At 42.9% G+C, this 25,108-nt stretch overlaps 1 protein-coding gene across 7 annotated transcripts in view; it reads left to right on the top strand.

Annotated features, from left to right (window-relative positions):
• The window catches only part of ZMIZ1 (zinc finger MIZ-type containing 1), a 307,669-nt gene that overhangs the window by 63,271 nt on the left and 219,290 nt on the right, over nucleotides 1-25,108 (top strand). For all 7 annotated transcript variants that reach the window (XM_055719930.1, XM_055719928.1, XM_055719929.1 and 4 more), the window contains exon 2: nucleotides 10,031-10,113. The gene's annotated coding sequence lies outside the window, so the exon portion shown is untranslated. The remainder of the gene's footprint in view (nucleotides 1-10,030; nucleotides 10,114-25,108) is intronic.

Here is a 25,108-nt window from a genome sequence, read left to right as displayed (position 1 = left end):
GGCTCATTCACTGGACAAACAGCTGTTCTCCCTCTAATTCACCCCTCCTCAGATGTCCACCCACCCCCGGAGAGGAGCTGCCAGAAGGCAATGTTTGCCTCTGCCTCGCTTGTTGAAACTCTCTGGCCGCTCTCTTAGCGAAAATGCACTTCCCTTGAGCGAACCGTCCCGCACACATGGAAAGCAGAGCTCTGCCGAGGGGAGCCTCCCCTCCGTCGGAGGGCCACAGCAGATGGGTGACAGCAGCCACGTCTCAAAGTCTATAAGCAAGATTTTCCAGGGCTCACCTCTTCCAGAGCAGTGGCTTTGCCACAGCAGTGCCTGTTTGGAGCCGGGGCTGGATGCTAGTGGCCTTAATGTGGGTTAAAAGCTTTTGGCATGTTGCAGAGAAAGGGCTTTTGAGGACAGGAGAGAAGCGAGTAGATGTTTATCTGGGTGTAAGGAGTGAAGTCGGTGAGGCAGGGCTGGGGTTTTGTTTAGGATCTCTCCCTCCCTCTTTCAGTGTCACAGAAAATTAATCCGATTTTTACAAATGCTATCAGTGGAAGACTTTAAGAACAGCCTGCAGTAAAACTTAGAAGATCCTGAGGCAACCTTCAGCTTGTTTCGAAATGACTGTCTTTCCAGCTCAGATGTCCACACAGAACAGAAATTGTGCAACATTGCCTGCTCTTGGCTGCCTCTCCGAGCTGCCGGTGGCCTTGAGTTTCAGCGTGGGCAGCCTGGCAGGGCTTGGCGTGAGGGGAGGCCCTGGACCCTGCCCTGCAGCCCTCCAGGGGACCAGAAAACCAGGATCCAGGGCTACCAGTTTGGGAGTACTTGTGTAACGGCTTGTGTGATAGACAGCAAGGAGCGCTCGTCTGCTGTGACCACATGACTTGAAGGGAAGATGGGGGAAGACTGCTTCTAGCTATTAAATCCCAAGATATGACGCTTCCTCTGGGGCATGTGTGCAATTATTCTGTTCAGTGCTTTTACTTCTGTGATGTTAGTTCGCATAAAAGGTTTGGATCTCTAAAATTGTGTTTGCCTGTGTCTTGCTTGGGTCACGGTGTTGCAGCTTTCCTGCCATTGACTTCCCTGGCACAACGGCACCGCTCACGCAGGCAAAGCAGGTGACAGCCCCCACGCTACACCATGTGCAGGCGTAGGTTTGCATGTATGCACACGTACACGGTGTTTAATCATAAAGAAGGTGGTTAGGGTATGGTAGTATTCAGTGAGCTGATGTCAAGGCAGTCAAGAAAAAGGACTTGGCAGTGGATAGATTCGAACTTGCGTGAAATGCCTAGCTTCGCATCTAGAGAGATACATGTTCATCCGTAGGTTTTGGCATGCCTGCTAGAAAGAGTGGCCGAAACCAACGAAATGAACGTTTGTAATTTTTAATCAGTGAGTTGACTGGCAGAAATATAGGGTGTTAAAATTGCTTTCGTTTTTTTCTTCCATGTGGGTGAACTTTTTTCCCTTAATATGGTTCTTCAGCACATCACTTGAACTGCTTTCTGTTCAAATACCTCTTTATTGGGGAGTTCCATTCTGATTTAAGTAAAAGGAGGGAAATACCTTTCTGGTCTCCACTCCCATGAGTGGAAGATAATGGCAGGAATGGAGATTGTATATTGATCAAGTTTAAAAGGTTACTAGGCAGGGATGGTAAAAAAATCGGCCCCTGATTTCACATTGCTGACCTTTAAAATTTGTTTCCGATAGGAGAACGAGGAGAAGGAGATGGGTTACATAACTTTTCTTTAGATACTTTAGTAAAGAGCGCTTAGATACTGTTCTTTGGTTTTGAAAATGAATGCACCTGATTTTTAACTTGCTGTGTTTTAAGAAGTTGAACTGGAGGGGTTCTGGCTTTGTGCTGCTAAAGTCAGAGATTTGTCGTCATTATTTGAGGCAAGTGGACAAAGGAAAACTTTCTGGGGATTTCACCTAAGTTCTATTAAAGGGTTTAGTAAATGAGGGATCCAGCTCAAAACTTCAGGACAGAAGTTTGGGTGTATTTTCCACATGAAAAAAAAACTGATTAAAAAGTACTTTTTCACTAAGTAAAGAAATTTTCCTTATAAAACCTGGGCACAGAGCTCTGAAAGTGTTTAAGGCTTTGAGGGGTTTCGTTTCTTTCTTTTAAAAGTTTTCTTTAAAAACCATCTTTCCTCGCTTCTGTGCCCCCTTTCTCTGCCTCTGCGTGTGTTGCTGTAGAGGCAACCTTGTTTCATGCTGCATTAGGGAAGAATGTTTTCTGACCAAGATTAAACTAAACTGTTTATAAACAAAAGACATGGAAAAGATACACCACCATCATCACAAGGGTAGTGTTTTAACTTTCTTTCACCCCAGTATTTTTCCCTTAATCTAGCTTTTGGTTGTTTATTTTTCTCCCCAACAGCGAAAATAATGTGTGTGTATTACATGCAGCTCTAAGCCCTTTGCCCTGCTGCTGTGCTTCAGTAGCAATGCCATAAAGATTTTAAAAAATATCCTGCTGCCAAATACAAGACATTTGTTAGTCTCAGAGATGATGGCTTAATTTTTAGTATTCCTTGGTGTTTTATATCTTGACATTTCTTATGACCTACAATTAAAATGACTTTAGTGAAGTCCCAACTTGTATCCAGATTGCTGAGTGTGGTTGAGTGTCTCCAGGGAGAGCCTTGAACTGCTCGCTAAATCAATTTGTTCTTTTCTCAAAACAGATTAAATATGTTTTACCACTTTAAATTAAAAAATAAATAACCCCATATGACATAACTGCTACATGTAAAATTAAAAATGCGCTCTGCGCATTTTGAAGGGTAGTAATTTTGATGCCAATGCTGTGCTGATAGTATTCCACCAGAGAGAGAAATGAATGGTTAAAACCAAGCATGTCTAATCCTGTCTCGCTGTTCTGCTAGTCTCGTTTGGGAATTAAGTTGATGGCACACTACTTGGGTGGGTGCTAACTGCTAGATGTGGCAATAATCTTCTTTAGCAAAGCCTGAGATACTCTGCTTCCACTGCATCACCTCCCTAGAGTTGGATTTTTTTTTTTTTAATTTGTCTTGTTGATGCATACTGCTTTCTTTTCAGGTCAGCCTTCTCCTACCTATTCCTTTAGCAAGATCAGCTGCAGAACTTGCTTGTGACTCAGCTGCACCCTTAGTCAATGCTTCAAGTGTAATTTTAGTAGACTTCTCCTGCCTACAGTCTATTTTGTGTCCAACACACAGGAGAAGCAGAGGGAAATCAGTAGCTTCTGGTGCTCTGCAAGTCTGCAGAGGATATGGAGGCAGCTGTACATAGGAGTCAGATGCACTGGCTATACCAGAAGCAGGCTTTGTTTCTTCAAACCACTTCCATGGCTGTGCTTGAGTGGATTATTGTTTAAGGCTCTGTAAGTACAATGGGATGTAAGGAAAAGGGAAGGGGAAAATTTTTCTAAAATAGAGCAAAACAAACTAAAAAAGTTGTGACAGAAATAGATGGCAAATGGTCTCTAATAATGGGATTTTACAAGACATGTCCAATCTCCAGAACAATGGTTCAGTTTAAGCCAAGATTAATAGTGCTCGTTATCCTACGCCTGTGAGTTGGCAACTCAGTCCTCCACTATAAACAGATGTGGTCGAATATGCTACAGTCTGCGGCGGACAAGGTAGGAGCTGTTACTACAGTGGTCACTTGTGAAATGATAACGATTGTTTTGGATTCCTCAGCCCCTGGGCTGATTTTTGCTGTTGCTGGCTGCGGCGCTGAAGAAGGAGCAGCCTGGCTGTGGGAGCGTGGAGCTGCGCCTGGGCTGACGCCCTTCTGCAGAGCAGGCACGCCAAATCTGTCTTACTTCAGTACAGGCCAAAGCCACCTGCGTCAGGTTGGTGTTTCACAGCAGAGCTGTGGCCTGCCTTCACAAGGATGCACCAAAGTGCCCGTCCTCCCAGTCCTGTTTTTCTGTTCCTGCTTTCTCCTGGTGCTGGACCGCCTGATCCAGCCTACTTATTGGTGTGCAGCCCCTTATGTGGGGAGTGGGGCTGCGAGGGAGGTGGGGTGCAGCGCTGCCCCAGGCACTTGAGGGTTTCCAAGGCCGTGGCAGGAGAGCAGAGACATGGACAATCGCAGTGGTTGACTTTAGGTGCACCAGGCCCATCTTAAGTTCAGATGCAGCATGGAAAAAGAGCGCCAGATTGGAAAAGTGGTTCTTCCCGTAATGAGATTTTTGTGGAGCGAGTTGGGAGAAGCAAAGGATTTTGTTGTTGTTCTAAACTGAAGATTGTGATACTGCTCACTGCTGCTGTTAGACCTTATATATGTCGGGTATGACACAACCCAACCCAAATGTGTTCCGTTCCATCTCACAGTGAGGAAATTGCAACCTCATGGCTTCGTACATCTGAGAAAATTGTACACTCCGGTTATGTTCTTTTAGGTATTTTTTTTTTTTTTAAAAAGTGAAATAAATTTCTTTGTTTATGCAGAGAACAAGGGTAATTTTTGCTCAGAATTGGGAAAACTAATCAAGGAAATGGTGACTGAATGAACAAAACTTTTGCTTTTACCCCAGTGCAAAATAGGGGAAAAAGACCCAAGCAAAAATTAAAATTCTTATTACTGCAATTCTTTCTTATTTTGCTCTACCCTGGTGGCTTTCTGCCTAACAGAGCAAGTCTGGAAAATCTCCCAGGAGGACTGGTTGCTGTATCACGTTGGTACTGCAACCACAGGTTTGACGGCATGTCTAAGCAACTGTAGCGTTCAGCGCGGTGAGCTTCACCATCGCAGCCCTCTGCCATCTGCCCTGCGAGATCCTACTCCTGTTTTGGGAAGAAATGCTGTAGCAGTGGAGTGTTGGCCAAGGGTTTGCCTGGCACCGTGGGGGGCACGGGGAGCCTCTGAGGGGGGATGCAGGCAGGGGGCTGATGCCAGGGCTGGCCAGGGCAGGGAGGAGGATGCATTCGGTGGTGCCAGGTGAGGAACGTGGCAGGGTTTCAGGGCAGTCTGGCCACTTTCTGTGGCTTTCTGCTGCTTGTTTGGAAAGGAGTGTTCATCATCTCGGTGCCATCAAATGAGCGTCTGTGTTTTACAGCGCATTTTGGTGTGATGTGTCTGTGTGCTTTTTTGGTTCTTGTTTTAATAAGGGTTATTGAGGACCAAGTCTAGGTGCAGGCAAAGCTGAAAGTTGGCCGGCCCTCTGCCCTGTTCCCTTCTGCTTCCCCCACCCCAGATCTTTTCTTCCCAACTTTACCTTCCTTACCCCATCTCTGCCCAGGAAAGGAGCACACCAACCTGCTTTGAGCTTAGTCTCTCTTTTTCCCCCTCCAAAACCCCCACCTGTTTTGCACTGCTTATTTCAGCAACATTTTATGCTTCTCTTCCATATAAAACTAGCAGATTACCTCTTTTTTCCGGCAGAGGACAGCATCCAGTGCTTGTCAAGCATACACTCAGTGTTGACTTTGAGTTACTTCAGAATTTCAGAAAAGCCCAGGTTTCTAAAAACTCCAGAGTTGATAGAGGGCTATGATGCCTTACAAGGACTGCATATAATATTGAAACACTCTGTAGAAGCTTGTAAAATTTCCCACATAGCAGCAGCATGCTTGTTGACCAGTAAGCTTATTTAGGAAGCACAGCACTTTGTGTTCTTCACTTATGACCCAGTTACAGCCCTGGATAAATGAGAAGTCAGGGTTGCCGGCACTCTGTGGTTTTACAGGAATTCTGTGTTTGAACATATTCTGCAGTTCAAGGAGAATAATGCTGGAACTTGGAAATAACTTGTGAAAGTAGAAAAATACCTTGAAGTGTACCTGCCTCGTGTATTTCTGAAAGAAGATTGTACAACATACTTAACTGTCTGTGTGGTGTTTCTGTTTTCCAAGAATTTCTGTGTGTATGTCTTCTGTTTGCTACCTCTTCATTTTTGTTTGGGTACATAGAGGCCAAGTGGTATTTTGTGTATGGAAACTGAAGATTTTGCTCATGGTTACCCTTTTAATTTTATTTATTTACAGTTAAAAGTCCAGCACAGGCTGAGTGCTGGGGCGTAGACAGTGCAGTCCCTCTTGTTTTCCTCAGGGGGTAAGGTTGAGGAAGAGACGTGGGCTCCAAGAAAATGTGTGATAGTCCAGAAAGATCTGTGATAAACCCCTTCCTAAGAACTGGCAGCCACCAGGTGGAACCAGGATGTGATGAGAAAGCAGGGAAAGTTGGTTGTGCTTGACCCAAGTCCATTGCTATGATACAGCTGAGACTTAGGAGGCCTAAAGATGAAATCTGTGTTGTTTTCCCGTTGGACTTCTTCCAGTTCCCCCCTTCAGTGTTTCTTATATGCTTTAAGACTTGGGACTTCTTCCAGTTCCCCCCTTCAGTGTTTCTTATATGCTTTAAGACTTGCTGTGATGCACAGTTTACTCTGGGCGTTTCCCTTGCGTCTATTGACCTTTTCCATTGATTCATCTTGGCAGAATCACTCAGAACCAGAGTGCCATGTTGAAAGAAACATGTTCAGACAGTGTGGTATGTTACGCCTAAACTGCAGGGCTGGTGCTAGGGGCTGGGGGGGGGCATCGCATGGGCTGCCCTTCAAGAATGCCCCGAGGGACCGCGGTGGCCCCAGACTGGAGCGAGGGTGCCCCAAGGGAGTGCAGCCAGCCCAAGCCAGAGCGAGGACATCCTGGGGGGACTGGGAGTAGTGGAGTAGCAGTCCAGGCTGGGGCAGGGAAATCTGGTGAAGCAGCGAGGAGCAGTGGAAGGAGAAATGAGAGACGAGGAGCAGCAGACAGAAACGATTGCACCCACAGCCTCCCCTGCTGCCTGTTGCCCCGCCAAAGGTGATGGGCTGGACTGAGTGTAAGGCATGGCAGAAACAAGGGAAGTTAGACTAGGAAAGGGCAGGGGGAGAAAAGATGTCTGAGCCTTGGAAAGGTGGGGGAAAAGAGTTTTTCTCAGTGTTTGCTGCACTGCTTAGTCTTCTTTTTTTCCCTCAGCTCCTGAAACAGTCATTAAAAGTGCATTAATTGGCAATAAATAAATTAAAATTAAGTAAAATTGCCGGAGTTGTTATGGTTTTGCCTATGACATACAGACAACAAATTTTGAGGATTCTTGTACTTCTTTTCTACTTCTTGAGTCTTTGGTGTTTACCTTAATCCACCTTTACAGTTTTGCTTTTGAACTTTGGAAGCCTAGAGAGGCATCCTTCAAAACAAACAAACAAACAAAAATCCGAAAGCTGAAATTTTTCTGTGATGATGAGACTTCAGCAAGCTGGCTTTAGGAAAAATTCCAAGTGGAGACACGATAAAATCACAGGAGTTGGCAGCCCTGCTGTGCTGCCTCTCCTTCCTCCTCTCAACTTCTGCAGCCTTCCCTGCTTGTGCTGGTCGTCTCCTCCACCGTATTGATTTTTACAGTGTAATCTACTCGGAGCAAGGGTTTTGTTTATTATGCACTTGTAATGCACCACATGTGCATTACTACAGGGGTAATGTAACACAAAGTGCCTGGTATTTCAAGCATCAAGCGGTTTGTAGCCAAAAAAGCATTTGGCCGAAAAGAACCGTGTTTTTGTGCTCCCTCTGCTGGATCCGGCTGAGCAAGATAGACTCACCGGCCCGAGCACCGCCGGTTCCATCTGCGCTCTTCCCCGATTCATACCTGGCAGCTGCCTTGTCGGGCACCGGTGGGTGTTTGGGAAGGGCTCGGCGCTTTCCAGTGGCTGCTCGTGTCGCGGGACATGAAGCAGGTATGAATGGGTAAAGGGTGGCGACTGCGCGGCATCGAGTTGTGCCGCAGCGAGGCCATGGTTTCACACCTGGAAAAGGGTGGCTGATGCCAAGTTTAAGATGTTTCCAGTTGTCTCCTCTTCCCCACCTATCTAATCTCATTTGCAGATGGAGCCCGCTACCCTCTCACTGTGCCAGTGAGACTGTTTTGGGGGATCTTCCTAGAAATAGGATGAGAGAATGCATCAGACTTCAATAAAAAGCCAATTTTATTTTTAGAAACTGATTCCAGTTCAGAGCAAAATCCTGTGAAGCGTGCTGGCGGAGCTGAAGCTGGTGTGAGGGCATGGGAACAGGCTGGGGCAGCAGCGGGGGAGATGCTACAGCCCCTGAGCAGGTTGCATGGTGAAACCAGGGAGCAGATGCTGGTGGGGGACAGTGCCAGTGTCCTTAGAATGAGCTTGGGCCTGATTTGTGAAAGGGGTGGGTGGTCTGTAATGTGAATTCACAGAAATGTTAATGGGATAGCCTTTCTAAGAGGTGCTTTATAAAACAAAGTAGGAATTGTGGTGCCAGTTTTACAGATGGGCAGAACTAAGGCACAGAGGAGGGGAGCGGAGCATTGGCTCTGTGTGTTGCAGCAGTGCAGTTTCAGCTGGTTTAAGCAGCCTCTGTTCCTACCCTCTGCCATCGTGGCTGATCACTCCTGCCCTGCGCCCGCTCCCTGTGTTGTGCTGGCACAGCTGTTTATGAGCCAACATGCTGAAGGAAAGCGGTTCCCCCGATCCAGCTAGCCGTGCAGCTGCGCAAATGCAGGGCTGGAAGCAAATGGCTGGGAGAGGGAAGCGAGAGGTAAAGTTTAAGCTGCCAAGTAAATGCTACAGCCCAGTTTGCCAAAGTCCCATCCCATCACACCTGGAATGGTACCCGGCTCCTGGGGCAGACAGAACAAAAGTTTATCCTTTGGAGGAACAGACTTAGAAGCTGGGTAAATAACTAATTCCAGCTTCATTAAAGGCCCAGTATGCATTAGCTCAGACAGTCATGTTAACACATACTAAATCTGAATCAATTAACATGTTTTTTCTGGCTTGTATAAGCAGAACAAAAGCACTGGGGAAAACTTCTGGATGAGAATAAGTACGTTCTGGGGGAAAACATTCACAGTTCAATGAGGCCTTAAAAACCAGTCCTTCACCCAGGGTGCCTGTCAATATGTAACTTCTCTAAAGTTGTCATTTGCTTTAAGAAAACCAGCAGAGCTCATGTCTGAAGCAGACTGTCCCTTGGTGGCACTGTACGTGGTGGGGTGGGGTGGCTGTTTCTAATGTAGGGTTTTCAGACATGTTTTTATTCTTTGTGAATTATTAGTAAGCAGAATAAATATGACTGCAGGACAAATACTGAATGCAACTAACAGGTTATTTGTAGTTATTTGAGGTTTTTCTTCTGCATTTTTTTTTTAAGTCACCTGTGACTTTTGCATCAGATGAGTTGTTATGGAAGTGTCTGTTCCCTGTACAGATGGTCCCTGGGGGGAGGAACCTGAGCTGGCTGTGAATCATGTGCCTTTTTTCTGTAATACTTGATTTTTCATGTTTGATGGAATGTTGTTTTGCATGAAAGTTATTTGGAAGTTAGTCAAAAGAGAATCAAAATATAGTTGTCATGTTCCTTTCTTCATCATTTGCTGAATTTTCAAGCCTAGCATATAAAGCTGTAAGGACACCTTGTCTGCTGAAACAGCATGTAACAAAACATTCCCCTGTCTCCCTTTGCAGTCTTTATAATTAAAAAGCATTTCCTAGAAGTTGTGGTGCTCTGCCAACGTCATCCGTAAACTTGTTTTGTTTTGCTACAGACAGGATGGTGGTTTTGAGGTATTTTGGTGTATTTGCTTAAGCAGAGTTTGGGGGTTGGTTTATTTTTTTTAATGGCACTTAGCTCACAACAGTCAGGGAGTACCCTTTATAAAGAGAATAAAAGAGACTTCAGCGTGACCTTTAACTGGAAAAAAAATACCATTTGGCTCAGGAAATTTTGATAGAAACATCAACAGAATTCTTATTAACTTCTCCTCATCTCATTGTTACGGGCAAGAAATCCTGTAAGACTTAAAGTGCTGGAGTGAGTCTCAAAAGCTTGGGGTCTCAAAGAGCTGGGCTAGAACCCCCACCCAACCTCAGATCTGGTCCTCCAGGCTTGGTCCTGGGACTCCTAAATGCTCCTCATTCATTTCAGGTCCATTCAGTGAGCTTCTTCAAATGCTGCCGTGTTATGCAGGAGAATGTAAGTGTCATGTGTCTGTGTTTTTATTGCAGGAAAATGGATCTTGTTATGTGAGGGCATAGAGGAAACAGTCCCCAGCTACTGAGAGGAAGAAAGGCCGGTGGGAAATATTCAGGTAGGAGAGCTTTATGCACCATCAGGTGGTAAAAACACTTGTGGACCTTCAGTCTTTTTCCAGACACTGCATCATGTTTTATGCTTTAACGGTTGATCTGGTCACTATCAAAGTTTATTTGTTGTTTTAAGAAGCAGTCCTGTTTGGTCAATTGATTGCAACAACAAAACACTGCAAGCAAAGCCCTCAGCATAAACATTCCTCGGGCTATCCCTGGTACAATATTGATCCTGATACAGAATACAAACAAATTACTCTTTGCATGAGCCATTTGAGCTATAAAACAGAGCAATAATGTGTTCTACTAGCTGCCAGTAAATATGCATTTATAATAAATGAAATAGAAAGAAGGTGATTCTCCCCCTCTACTCCGCTCTTGTGAGATCCTTCCCCCTGCCCCCAGCACTGTGTCCAGCTCTGGGGCCCCCAACTTAAAAAGGACATGAAACTGTTGGAGCGAGCCCAGAGGAGGGACACCAAGATGACCCGGGGGCTGGAGCCCCTCTCCTGTGAAGGCAGGCTGAGAGAGCTGGGGCGGTTCAGCCCGGAGAAGAGAAGGCTCTGGAGAGACCCCAGAGCAGCCTTCCCGTACCTGGCGGGGGGCTACCAGAAAGCCGGAGAGGGACTTTTTACAAGGGCAGGTAGCGATTGGACAAGGGGGAACAGCTCTAAACTGGAAGAGGGTATGCTGAGATGAGAGATAAGGCAGAAATTGTTCCCCGTGAGGGCGGCGAGGCGCTGGCCCAGGCTGCCCAGAGCAGCTGGGGGTGCCCCATCCCTGGCAGTGCTCAAGGCCAGGCTGGACGGGGCTTTGGGCAACCTGGGCTGGTGGAGGGTGTCCCTGCCCATGGCAGGGGGGTTGGAACTAAGTGGTCTTTGAGGTCCCTTCAACCCAAACTGTTCTATGAAATCCCTGAGTAGAAATGAACAGTGGTTTCAATGATTCATTCAACAGCTCTGGTTCAGCAGTTGTACAGAATTTAAAAAAAACAGTGGGCACTTGGGGGTTTCTGTTGCCCCCCAACCCCCCGCAATCTTTGCAGTCTTGCTCTGTTGCTGCTTTTGCTTTGTTTTGGGTTTTGTTTTTTTAATATATTTTAAGTATTTTATAAAGCAGTAGGTAATCTCATCTTGGCCTTATTTCCAGTGTAGTTTAGAGCTTCTCAAGAATTTGGTCTACATCTTAGTTTTCTTGTGGACCAGCTGCCTTTCCTTACACTGTTATGTGGGTCATCTACACTTCAACTCCTTGTCATATCCCTCTGGCATTTCCTTATATTGGGGAATACTGTTACAGACACTCATGTATTTGTAGTTGCTTTGAATGGAGCTGAAATTAGTGGGGGGAGTCAGTCAGTACCCTTGTGCCCATCACCACCGAGGGTGCATGGATGACAGCTGAACCCATTTCCAAAAGGAAAAAAGGTAATGATCATCAGAACATAGACTTTTATTTTTTTTTTAATCTGCTTTACCATGCTCGTATAATCCTCCTCCCCCTCATCCGTATTTTCAGTGCTGCACTTTGATGAGCTACAGACAGTTGACCTGAAGGCATTTCTTGATGAACATTTCTGTCTGCTCTCAGCCTTGAAAAACTCAACCTTTTCAAGAACTGTATGGGAGAAAAATGTGTAAGACTAATATTTATAGGCTGAAAGAGAGGAAAGAGGAGAGACTAAAGTGTAAAACTTGCTTCCAGCAGAAATGCCATCCCTCTTTTACCTCTGATAATTAGAAGCATTTCTGACATGGCTATAAAAGCAAGTTAGTGGTGTGTGCCTGCCATTTACTGTGCTTTTGTACTGCAGGACTGTTTTCCTTGTTGTATGGTGATGCTTTCTTCTGTTTTGTTTTAAGGCAAAACACAGATTTCAACTGATACTCAAATATTACATTATGATTCATCCATACTCCTACATTTTAAACAATTACTTCCAAGTACTTATACATGATTGTTTGTAAAAATGGGAGGTTGTTTTTCAAGTTCACATTTTGAGTACTTTTTCATAATGTTTAGCAAAGCTGATGTGCATAAATCCTTTCATTAATAGTTCTAACTGAAGTCCTACTGTGAAACTAGAAGGAGAGGTTTTACCTCTCATAATTTTTGCCGGGAGAAGATCTTGGCTATATTAGGAAATATAACTAGTACTGGTTGTAACTCTAATAGGGGATATAGAGGACACTGCAAATAGTTTTTAGTGATGCCTTAAAGCGTATACTGTATTTTATGCCCTCTGAGTATAGGTCTAAGACTTTGCTCTTTAATTGTAAAGATAACATGTGCAGGCATATAGAAATGCAGCAAATAATTAAAACAAACAACAACAAAAAAAAACCCAAAACAAAAAACGTAAACACCACACCAAACCCACCCTGTTCCAAAATTGTGTTCCTGAAAATTTCCAGGAAAATTCCTTAGACTTGGATCCTGGTTTAGAAAAATAAAATAAAAATCACTTTTCTGTTCTGTGGAGAAACCTGGGAATGAAGTTCCTTACTGTGCCTTCAGGTCACGTGGCCTCGCTGCTGTAGAGCTGGAATGTTTGCCATGGTATTTCCGGAGGCTTCATAAACACACAGAAAGAACAGAGGGGTTAGGAGGATTTTTTTTTTTTTTTCTTTTTGGGGGGGTGGGGGTTAATGACTATGTTCTCCCCACCCCCCTGCCTTTTTTTTTTCTTGCCCTTTTTTTTTTTTTTTTTGGGGGGGGGGGGGGGGGGGCGGCGCTGGGGAGGGTTGCCTGTCTGAATTCATGATATTTTAGTTGTGGGTTGTTTGTTTTTTTTAGGAGTTCAGAAGAGTTCTTACCTGATCAATCCCATGAATTTTCAGAGTTCATCTGTTTTTGAAGTAAAAAAAAATTAAAGATATTTGGCATTTTTTTAATTGCTGAACTTGTCTAGAATTATTTCTTACTTAACATAATACCTGGCAACCTACATGCTGAGCCTAACTCTGCTGTTTAGATGCTCTTAATGTTTTACTTTTGGCATGTGTCACTGTGAGTGGCATTCTGTAATCTGGCTTGATAGCCATCATCTTGCAAGCTAGAGTAATGCAAACACAGATGAGCACTCAAACAAGGTTACAGTGAAGACCCATCTCCCAAGTCCTGCTGCGGCAGTGTAGAATCCTCAAGTCAAATCAGAAAAGCATGGAATTAGTTCCGGCTCCTGGGATATGAGGGTTAAGATTATGCAAACCTCTTCTTTCTAACTGTAGGAGTAGCACATGCTCCTTTTGAGACTTTGCAAACACCAGCTCAGATGGAGATTGTGAGGATCTCTGTGTTAGTGTGTAATGTTGTGGATATGTTATGTCTTGGTGGCAAGGTGGGCTGAAGGAGACATTGCAAGGCCCTCCTACACCCCTGCTCTGGTAGAGATGCATCTTCTCCTTTCCCCTTCCAGCAGAGCTAAGCTGCCTGTTGAACAAGGGCAGAGAACTGATCTGTTTTAAAAATAACCTGGCAAAAATGAGGAGGGAGGGGGGAGGATGAATGGTCTATTTTTAGCTTAGCCAACTCCATTTGCTACATACACAGTACCAGGAAGCTGTCCTCCTGCTACCAGGAGGGGTGGGAAGAGGGCAGTGCAAGGGGAGCTGGTAAAAAGCGGCCAGAGGTAGGAACTGCTTGTTACAGCTTTGCTGCTGCAAAAAATCACCCCAGCACTGTGGCTGTGTATTCCGTGAGGCTCCTCAGGGCGTGGCTGGTGAAAGGTTTGTAACTATATAAAGATGGCTTGTTGCTGAGTCAAGTTGTTAATTACATCAGAAATTACAAAAAGGCAGCATAGTTTGTCTTCGAGCTTTCCTTTAAAGTACACACGGCTGATTTATTCCACACCCCACACCCCCCCAGCCTAATTCAGGCCCTGACTTGGCATGCCAAGGAGGAGCCTTGGTAGATCTGGAATTGAGCAAGGGTTTGGGTTCTGCGCATTGACGGGGCTTCTTCGCTCCTTCCCTATCTCCCCTACCAAACTTTTTGAAGCCTATCTTTAAGTGTGACTAATTATTTAGTTATATTCTCCTGTTGTGGAACTGTAGTATCATTTACTTTAAGAAAGTAAGACATGTTTTCTTTCAATAAAATATGTAGTGTCTGACTGCCACAGGTGCCACATTGTCTGACTCATTGTGTGGGTACCCCCGCACACCTGTGTGGACACAGAAACACAAAGTTGGACAACAGAAGAAGGGAAAGAAGGAAGAGGAGCAATATCATGAGTTGAATGGCTGGGAAGGCCTTAGGGTAGGAAGAATAAGGCAAAGACACAACAAGGAGAAAGGCTGGAGGTTTAAGGAAGGGAAATTGTCCCTCCCCAAACCAGCTTTGTTGACAGAAATAGATGATGTGAGAAAATAGGAACTAAAGATGATGGGAGGAACTAGTTGAGGTAGTTGTAGTGATAATTTTGGAAGTGCTCCCATGTTGTAGGGGTAGGCAGATGGGATACAGCAGTTGCTGTCTAGGCCACTGATGTTTGAGCCCGTTCTTCTGTTTGCATTCCTGTAGTTTCAATTCTGTAAAGCTGAGTTGAGACATGCTTTGAGTCTGAAGGTAGCCAGCTGAACTGGTGATGTTCCCACTGTTTTCTGGGCGCTCTGCCCCTTGTCATGTCAGTATTGGGGCAGGGACTGGGGAGTGGAGAGTCCTTTCCCCCCCCTGCTTACCTTGGTGGTTATCAGTATAAAACTCTTGGATCCTGTGACATAAAAAGCATACTGTGATAATTGGTCAAAGTCTTCCAGGTTGATCTAGTCTAGAATGGTGGTACCTAAAGCAGTTGACTGAGAGGGAATGGTATGGAGCCAAGAAGTAGTCCTGAAGCTATTGGACTGCTATATGTGAGGAAAAACATAGTTCCGACGATCAACTTAAATACATCTGTGATCTTCTGTAAAAGTAAGCCATGATTCAAAGGCACACTGTGTTGAGCATTGTCTGCTTTTTATATGGGTTGGGTTTTTTTTTTGCACCCAAGTGAACATGTACAAATGTGGAGAAAGACCTGAAAAATCTTGTACAGTGTAACTGAGTAAGATGTTGGTAACTTCTTAAGTGAGTTGTCTTCAGTACTGTGCTTTTCAGCAAAATGCAGTAGTGCCTTAAGTTTTGGGTGAAAAAGGGACCCAAATCCACCCCTGTAGATAGCGGAAATAGTGCACAAGAGCTTCCTTTTTTCTGGAGATGTTCCAGTGTTTTATCTAGTTCCATAGTATGTCTGGCTGGTTTGTAGCTTCTGTGCCTTTATGAGAATGTGCAAGGATGTTTTATAATTTTGCAATGATAATATGTGTATCTGAATAATGCTTTTCATGGTATTTGGCTTATCCCCTTGCTATCTAAGACTTCCCAAGCCTTTACAAGGAAACTTTGTTTAGGTAGGCCAACAGGAATCATGGTTGAAACCTGTTCTCAAAAGCTTCGTGTTCTTAATTGCCTTTGACAGTGGTTGGGAAAGATGTCACTTTAGCATAGTGAAAAGCAACCGAAAAAACTTATATTTTTAATGAAGGATTCTCTATCTGGATGAATTGATACTGGCAGGACAGTATTGGTTAAAAATAGAAGAACCTTCTGCAGACACATGGCAGTTTATCCTGGTTTTATTTTGTCTAAAAAAAAGCAATGTGCATATACAGAGTATAGAAGGCCTTTTAGTCTGAGGTACTTCCTTTGGCAGACGGCTTCTGATTTTTTTATTTTATTTATTTTTTTAAAAAGTATTGCTTTGAAGGGAGACCAAATAGAATCAGTATTCAAGTATTCTGTTTATCATGTGACTGCATGGGAGATAGCTGTATCCTGTATTAAACCTATTTTATGGTGATACGGACAAGATTCTCACGCCCTGGTAAAGGATGCTAGTTTGCATTCCTTTGTGCAAAGAAGTCTTTCCAAAAGAAATAATACGCTGATTGGATATTTATTTTTGTTCAATACAAAAGTATTTCTAGCTAACTAGCAAATATTCTACTTCTCTATGCTTCCCTTTTCCCCTAAATCTTGTTTATCTCCTCAGTGTTTTCTTCCAACTATTAAAAATGTGGGTTTTTAGGGTATTTTAGATCAGCTGCATTACAAGCCAAGAACTTGTAACTTTTTACCAAAAGCGTATGTAAGGAAAGGGACTAACCAGGTAATTTGGCTTCTATAGCTTACGCATATGTATATTGTATATCTTAGACATGTATCTGTAACATACCTATACATTAGGTATGTTAGATATGTGCATGTAAGTTGAGATCTTGTTTCAGAACAGTCTGTTAACAATTGATGATTATATATCATGTATGTATTTTTAAATGACTGACATTTTAAATAAGGTTAAATTAACCTGCAATAATAATTCTGTTGCGGGTTTTATAATATGTTTCATATTGAACAGTATTTAACTAAATTCCTCTATTTAATCTTATTGAAGTTAGGAAATTCAAGGTACAGTTGTTTTTTCACACATTTTATTAGGTCTTGATATTTCTGATAGCATGACTTTCTTTTTCAGGCCTTCAAGTGGGAAAAGAGAAAGAGAAATCTATTTCCTTCTCAAGACAAAAGAACAATGCAAGTGTAATCTCAGCTCTCCATTTTTCTTTTGTCTATGGCTAAGTCCATCTCTTAACCTGGTATGATTAATCTGGTTTGATTTGTTCATGTTTTTAGAAGTTTATGAAAGGACAGGGAAAAGGGAGGAAAAAATTTCCTTTGAAGCACCTATCAGTGATTCAAATGCTGCCTTGAATCATCAAGATATGTGTGACTGAGATCTGTGTTACCAGAGTGCGGGAAATACTGAGTGAAATGACAGCAGGTGTATAGCCTGAAATGATGAGCAGGGCCAAGTGTTTCAACTAGTTGTACTCTGTTGAGGATGTATAGCCTGCACCAGAAAGCAAAGTAAGGCTTTTCAAGGAAAAGATTTTGAGCTAACAAATCATGGAAAACCTCCATATACACAATGTAATCTAAAAATCTCACAAGTGAAAATAACCCTAATTAAGCTGCAGCATATGAATGTGCAGAGGAGCGTGCCTGCAACCCTGCATGAGGTACCTTCTCACACTTGCTTATACCTGTCTCGTACAACAGAAAGTTCAAACAACTGAAAACTAAAAATACTGCTTTACAGATAGAGTGGGAGGATGAAGAAAACTGGTATGAACATCACTTTTCAAAGATATTAAGTGCTTGTCACAGCAACAGTCTGGTGGCAGAGAACTCAACAAAATAATTAGTGTTGAATAAGAAGGTGTTTCCTTTTGTCGCCTTTGAACGGGGCACTTTAACTTAATGGAATTTCTTTTTGCTCATGTGTGGACATGGGTGGACAGAAGCTCACTAACTTCTGTAGGACAGTTCCTGTTTAATATGATTTAGCAATTTTTTTTTTATTACTATCCTTTAAAATGTAGACTTTTCCAGTCTCTTCAGGTGCTCTTCTTACAATGTGCTTTCTCCACACACACCCCGCCCCGCCAGTGATTTTCATTAATACCTTTTTATTTTTGTCTCTCTTTTCTCTGAATCCAGAAGTTTCTCTTACAAACTGTTGCCAACCACCAGATGATCACTGCCTCTTTAGTAGAAACCATGGCATCAAAGGAACTCTGTTTTCTTGGGTCTCAGTTTGATAACAGATTTCCTTCTCTGAGCACATTCCTCTTCTGAACTGTTCAAGCGTCCGCCAAATGGAGCGGATTCTTCATGAGCTGGTGGGACAGACACCTGCCTGTGCAAAGAATCAGTTTAACATCTGCTATATGGTACTGTGGGGTTTTTTGGTCATTACTGCTCTGGACCTGATAAAGCTGAGAAGCTAGAGGCAGAGTGCTCTTTGTCAGTTCGTAGAGTCGTGCAGTACTTTGCCCTGCCCTTCCCTTGCACCTTTGGCGTTTCTGGTGCCCATCTCCTCCTTGGTGCCTAATACCTGCCTGGTGCCTTTTCTCTTATCCTACCTCTGAAGTTCTCACTTGGAGACTCCTGTTGCCTCCGTCTGCTTGCAGCCCTCCAGTCCTGTTGGTTTGCAGTCAAGAGCATTTTGGGAGTTCGTGTAGAGGGAAGCGAATAGTCCTTACAGTCGAGGGGTATACCCTGGGAGAACATGTACCTCCACCGTATCTTGTGGGCAGACAAGGGCTTGATCTGCTCATCTTCAGCTGGCCACGTTCTGTGTGGAGCCAAACCAGAAGCCCCATATCCATCGTTAGCGTTGTGTTGAGCTCGAGCTAATAAACTCGGTCTCTTGGCAGGATGTGTTAGATCAGGCTTACTGCTGTGCTAATTGTGCTTACACAGCTTCCAGTTTGGAGCTGGCTCATTTACAGCTGGCTTGGATGGTGGCCAGGAAGGCTCGCCTCTGCCTGCAGTATGCCATGTAGACATACACACATCCAGCACTTGAACATGTCTGTCAATAGTAGGAAATTATATTCGGAGGGAGGGGAAAATCTTTGGCCTGCCTGCAGTCGTAAACAAGGGCAATATTAATGAATGAGGAAGTAGGTAACAGTTTTAATAAAGAGAAGGATTGATTATTCCAAATATAGACTGACTACCACAAGGTGTTTTCAGCCCCTATATTTGTCCCCATCTTGTTCTTCATATACGAATGTTTTTGGTTTGGTTTTGGTTTTTTTTAAACAATATTTCTTGGGAATATTTCCCAGATTTAAGAAACTTTATTGTAGAAGTGAGCAGCGTGGTATTTTAACTGGGAGATAGAAACCAATCCAAACACAAGGTTAAAAATGGGCAAAATTTCAGAGGGGAGAAATTTGCCTTTATGATTAGCCCATCATCTGTTTTACCTTACTTTATACGTAGGCAAATTAGTTTGTATGTTGGTTTTAATAAGCATCAAGGATCTGCCTGTCTTTGTGTTGAAGTGCTATAGCTACCTAAAGGTACAAAATACTCACTAGGAACAGGAATTCTGTAGGAAGAAGAAAAACCAGAGCTGTAAAAAAGCTGCAGTTTGTTTATTTAGGTTTGGAAAACTAGAGCTCAGAATGACTTGGAAGCCACATCCTCAGCTGGCATGGCTTGGTTTCATCAGTTACCAACAGCTGTGTTATTTACTTCAGCCAGAATTTGTCCCTCAAATGTTAAGAAATCTCCTCTCTGTGGAGGAAGGTGGTGGTGGATGGAGATGTATGAGCATGTATGTATATATAGAGAGAGAAAACTGGACTAGTCTCTCCTTTTATTGTGAAATAATAAAATGATTCATCAGCCACATCAGTATGAGCTCCCTTAATATGTGAGCCCATTTTTCTCAAGTTATTTTCTTGGTCACAAACATCCATGCATCGCTGCATTAATTTGCTTGTCGGTTTCGAGGCCACTTCTCTGTTTGAGCAAGCTTCAAAGAGACAGTACCAACCTTTTAGTTCTAAAATCGCTGTTATTAAAACAACCAGGGGAATGTATCTCTGCAAAGGCAGAGTCGAATAATGATTTAGCTCCCAGAATTAATTTGAAATTTCAGCAGCACTAAGTAATATTTTAGTGGCAGTATAATCCTGTATGTTACATATTAAGTCTGCAGACTGCACTGCCAGTGGAAGAACCCTGCAGTATTTAAATGACACTGTAACACCATGGTATTATATTCAGGTCATTAGGGGACATTTTACAGGATTGAAGTTATTTGGCAGAATGTCACGGGTGAATCGTATAATCTCTCTTTCTTTGCCTCTCCAAATATGTAGATTAGGGGTTTAAAAAAAACCACACCGCAATTACACCTTACTCGCCAGTGTTCCTTCTCTGTCTCAGCCCCCTCTATCACCTGTGCCCCGCTTCCACTGTCGACAGATGCCGAGAGCATAACAGCAGGAAAGGGGAGCAACAGCCGCTGGGCTCAAATGGCTGATGATGCAGGTGGAGAAAACAGTGTACTGAGGGTTGGGGTTGTTTTCTTTATGAATTGGAGCAACTGATATTATCTATCAATTAATAAATGAACCCAAGTATTTAGCTTTTGTGGCAGGTGCCAGCAGGTGCCCAGAATGTTGGAAAATGCTGAGCCGCGAGATGAATGTTTTCCAGAGCAGATCCCTAATGCTGTGACCTTCTGAGGAGACAGGGGCACTCTTGCAATTGAGTATACCAAGGGAGATGGACACCCCTCTTCCCTTTGTGCCTTAGAAATTAATTCTAAATTCATGTGTGTGGCCCATCGTAACGATTTTGATACTTTTTTTCACATGTACTCATCATTCAGACAGCACTGGTTGAATTTAGAGAGAGACTAGGCTGTGGAGAGCATGTGTTCTCAGCAGCTTATTGCTGCCTCTAGCAGAACTTACTGCCATTCAGATCTGGTAGCTAGATGGTTCCTGTGATTATTCTGTACACCATTAGAGACAAACTGAGCTGGGTTAGTTTAAACGTGTAAATAGTAGCTTTGGATCATTCTTTCTGCAAGAAACAGATAATCGTCACAGAAGTAGTGTAGCTGGCTGATCGGCTGTAATTTTCAGCACGTCTTCCCTTTGCTGAGTTTTAACTACATCTTTTGGGGTGATGCAAACACTCGGAAAAAATAAAAGCAATAATAATTAAAAAAATATTAACAAAAGTGTCACTTAAAGCAAGTGAAGCTGAAGTGCTGTCCCAGTGGGGAGAATGGCAATGGTGACGTGCTGGCTGCTTGGGTTGATAAACTTTTCAACCAGGTGTGCGGCCATCGTGTGAGCAGGTCACATGGCTTTGCCTTTTCTGCGCTCAAAGCGGTTGAGGGTGGAACCTCAACAACAGTCTGTTTTCCTCTAGCCTAGAATACGGGCCAAGTTCCCATACAGCAATTCCTGTTTTCTTCTTGCTGTGCTCCATGTGATGGCAAATTCTTAGAGAAGTCTCAAGGGCAAGAGGTGTGTTTGGCTGCTGCATACCAGTGCTCAAATGGAGTGCTGAGGGTACTGGAAATTATTTTTACAGGTCTACTTTCAACAAATAGCCTTAACTTCTTATTAGGGAGTGGTGCAAGACTCGTATTTGTAGAGAAGCATTGGCTATGCGAATGGGAGAACTGCCTTACTTGGCAGACCTGCTGCCGTAGGAGGTTGTGGAGGCAGATGGGCAGGTTAAACATGGCTGCGGGCAGCAGGCCCACGAACAGACTCCGAAGGGAGCATTTGTTCCCACTAACATCCGCCCATGGGTGCTGGGGAATAATGGCAATAAACTACAGATAATGGCTGGGCTTGCGTACCCTGCTGACATAGTATCTTCAGCTGTCATCCTTGCAGACAGGATACTGAGCTAGATGGATGACTGGATTAACCCAGTGTGGCATGTCTTCTGTTCCTATTGCATTCAGGTGTATAACAATACTTCAAGTACAGCATGAATAACATTTTAAGTTGCATCGAGAGTAGTGACAGGGTGTTCTTCAGTCTTCTACTATCTTTACATGGGAAAAGACTAAACTTCTATGTTAATATTTTTGTGAGTTTTATATAGTCTGTTTTCACAGAGGATAAAGTTTCAGTTTAGATTTTGAGGGCTGCACTCTCTTGATCTTGATTTTGCTTTGGTTGTCACTACCTTTTGTTTTGAAATGTGCAGCAGGTAGCTAGTTCTGCCCTACCATTTCTGTTGGGGTGTATTTTCAAGTTAGAGGCAGTGGGCATTCCTGAAAAATGTCCATAGATGAAGAATTCTCCAGAGTGGATCTTTACGGATCTGTGCAGTTAGCAATTACTCCTGTGAGCTGTCGTTTTAAAGTAAAAATAGAAAATGTAAAATATTGATTACATATGCAAGTACAAGAAATGTACATCTGTATACTAGCTCTCCAGAAGCCTGTAGATAAAAATAGATTTAAATCACATTTTTCCTTCTAATGTGGCACAACAAGTAATAGATTTGCTCTTGAGGAAGTATGTATGAACCTTATCAAGCTAGGAGCTTGTGGAGAGAGCTTTATTCCTGCTATATCGTTAAACAAAGTAGCATTGGAAATCTTCTGTGACTCCTTTTCCTAAGTAACGGACTTGTGTTTGTTATGGTGGCCCAGCAGTGAGCAATACCATGAAGTTCAGGATGAGAGAGATCTTTGTTGTTTATCAAATGCATACTGTATACCAGGTGTTTATTGTAGTCTGTAATACATACTAGAAACAAACAGTGGCCTGGCACTGAACTTTACTGTGCCACTTGTACTGCCTTTTCAATGTGTATGCTGAGCTGCAACACTTCTTTTGCACTAAGGTTTAGATAATACAGCATCTGCCTTTCTCAACTGAAATAACGGTGCTGCTCTCACTGGTAGTACACAGCTAAAGACAATTTTCTTCCCAGCTCATTGAAGGCAAACAGCTGGAGCACAAGCTTCGCTGTCCTTGGCCATTGTGTCCACTGTGACTTTTTGGATGTGATCAGTTTGAACCATTGCCAGCTACGGTTTTGCTCCAGAAACTTGTCAAACCACCTTGTGCCTCTAGCTTCTTCTAAGGACTGGTCAGGGAGATATGAAGACTGTAGGACAATCCACATTATCTTACAAGATGATTTCTATATAATAAGCTCTGAATAATTACACAATAAAGTAATCATCCAGCAAATTATTATGTTCCTCAGTAGGGAACCTCAATAATAGGTCTGGCATAAATAGAACTTTTCTCTTAATAGCCATTGTCAAAGGTCTGTAAGTATTAGCAGTGTTTATCTGAAGTTGAACTGATAGCGAGTTCACTTTCCAGCTCTTTATAGGATGAAAATTCTTTGCTCGGAATGAACCTTGATGATGAATTGAAGGCGTTTTCGAAACGGGGTCTACTGTGGAGTTTCATTTCAGTGTTTATTCCCTCCCTCTGCAGTGTGGTGCAGGATTGTATATATTAGTCTAAAATTATGCCTTATTACAGATTCTGAGTAACCAGTAACAACTCTGGTTCTTAACCTGATGACATTATGGGTTTATACGTGAAACCAGGGAGTCTACCACATTTGCTCATTTTGTTGCATAAAGGTAGCTGGATTTCTGCGAACAGTTTAGTGGATTGGATTCAGTTTAATATTGGTCGAGAATGTACCTGTGACAACATCCAGCATTTTTGGGAAGGTTTTTCCTTTGTCTTCTGTAGCTAGTAAATCTATTTCTTCAGATATAAATACAGGCAAAACCAGTTTACTACTTTTAATACAAATGCAAGCTCCCAGAATTACAGTATTTATGGATGTAATGTTCTCTGATGGAGATGCTGTACTTTGCAGTATGTCTGCTTTCTTACTTTTGCAAGCTTGCAGTTGATTTTTTTTTTTTTTTTGGGGGGGGGGGCAACGTGCGTGCACACATACATGCACAAAGTGCATTATCAGCCTGAAGCTTCAGGCTAAATTTGTGATCCCAGGTGTCACATTTCTAATGCCCTCAGCGTGAAATGTGAAATAATTGCTCAAGTGTAGTAACTGTACGTATGTTTATGAAACATGAAGTACAGTCACAGGCTGTGATTTCAAGTGTCTTATGAAAATGTGCATGTGGTAAGGCCACGTTGTCTTCAAAACAAACTACTTATGTTCTTGAATTTTAGACTTCTCGGTCTTTAGAAGTGGAGAGAAGGACAGAATACCTTAAGTACTTCCCTATGTGTTTATATGTAGTAGGTGTAAAACCACTTATACCAAGCTAACTTACTGCAAAAGAGAAACATCTGCTGAATTAATTTTCATGAAGTAGATGATTCTCTGAAATTTCTGTGTTGTGCAGTGGTGGTCTCCCAGCCAAGAGGGGAAGAAACACACCAGTACAGCAATCTGTTAAATAAATAAAACAAGTTAATTGTGGGTAAATAAACATGAGTGATAAAGAGATAATAGAGGGAGAGCAAAAAGTGCTGGTGTACAAAGAACAGTGGATGGTGCCTACTTCTCCATCATGGTCCCAATCCCCTAGAAGTATCAAAGGCTTCATTGTTACTGGAGTGACTGAAAGAAGGTTGAGTTCAAAAATAGCTTTGTGTCAAAAAGGAGGGAGGAGAGGGTGATAGTGTAGTTGCTGAGATGAGTAACTTCAGATAATATTTGAGTGTCTGAGGTGTCACTGAGAGAACTGCTGCTTAGGAAGATGCCTGCCTTAGCTTATATTTTCAGTGTAGAGGCACACAAAATCAATAGATGAAATAGGCTGCTCTGGGTGTGGGTTGTCATTATACCCTATTTACAGGTCTCTGTTGATCCTCTTTTTCCATATGTGTTGATGCCGGGACTTCTGAGGCCACGTACCTCAGTTGTCTTGTAGCAGTAAGCCAAGCCATTCTATAAATCCTTCCTCATGAATTACGGACAAAAAAACTTGTGCTGTTCCTTAACTGGTTAAGAATTCTAGGAGGATAGTGAAGGCTTTTGTGTAATTTAACCCTTGTACTTGTCCTCAACTGTGTCCTCTCTAACAAAGCTGTAAATTGGCGTAAATGCTGAATGTGGGCTCTAATCCTTACCACAGCTGTATCATCTTGAAGTCATGACTGAGTTTTTTTTGCAGTGCATGGATACAAGAAATGTCAACTCAAACTGTACAAAAAAATGAAATCAAAACAAGTTTTTCTAATAGAAAAAAAGTTGTTCAGACTAAAACTTTTGGTGTGGAAATATGGCTGTATCAGTATTACTGCAAATATTTACCCTGTTTCTCTGAACCTTACTGGTTTCCTTGCCCTAGGAATAAAAGCTGAGTAAGAACCAGGATAACTTGTAAGAAATGCATATCCTAGAGGTAAATGTCAGTGTGACAGCTCTTGGGACTAGATGTTATGTACGGATTTTTTTTTTTTCTTATAGAACATGACCAGCTAGGAAACATCTGTTTCCAGCTGTGATTTACTATTATACTGTTCAACTCTGATCTGCAAAGCCCCTGGTGGGAGTAAAAAAGTAATCTGATTTCTGTGCCATTATTTTTGGCTACCTTAGCTCTGCCTGCTAGAAAGAGTACTAGTGCAGTGACACCAAGTCTAGTTGGAGACCAGTCACTAG

This window comes from Falco cherrug, chromosome 9, assembly GCF_023634085.1.
Source record: "Falco cherrug isolate bFalChe1 chromosome 9, bFalChe1.pri, whole genome shotgun sequence".
Classification (NCBI taxonomy): domain Eukaryota; kingdom Metazoa; phylum Chordata; class Aves; order Falconiformes; family Falconidae; genus Falco; species Falco cherrug.
The sequence above is the reverse complement of the archived record's forward strand: the minus strand, read 5'-3'. Positions and strand labels throughout refer to the sequence as shown.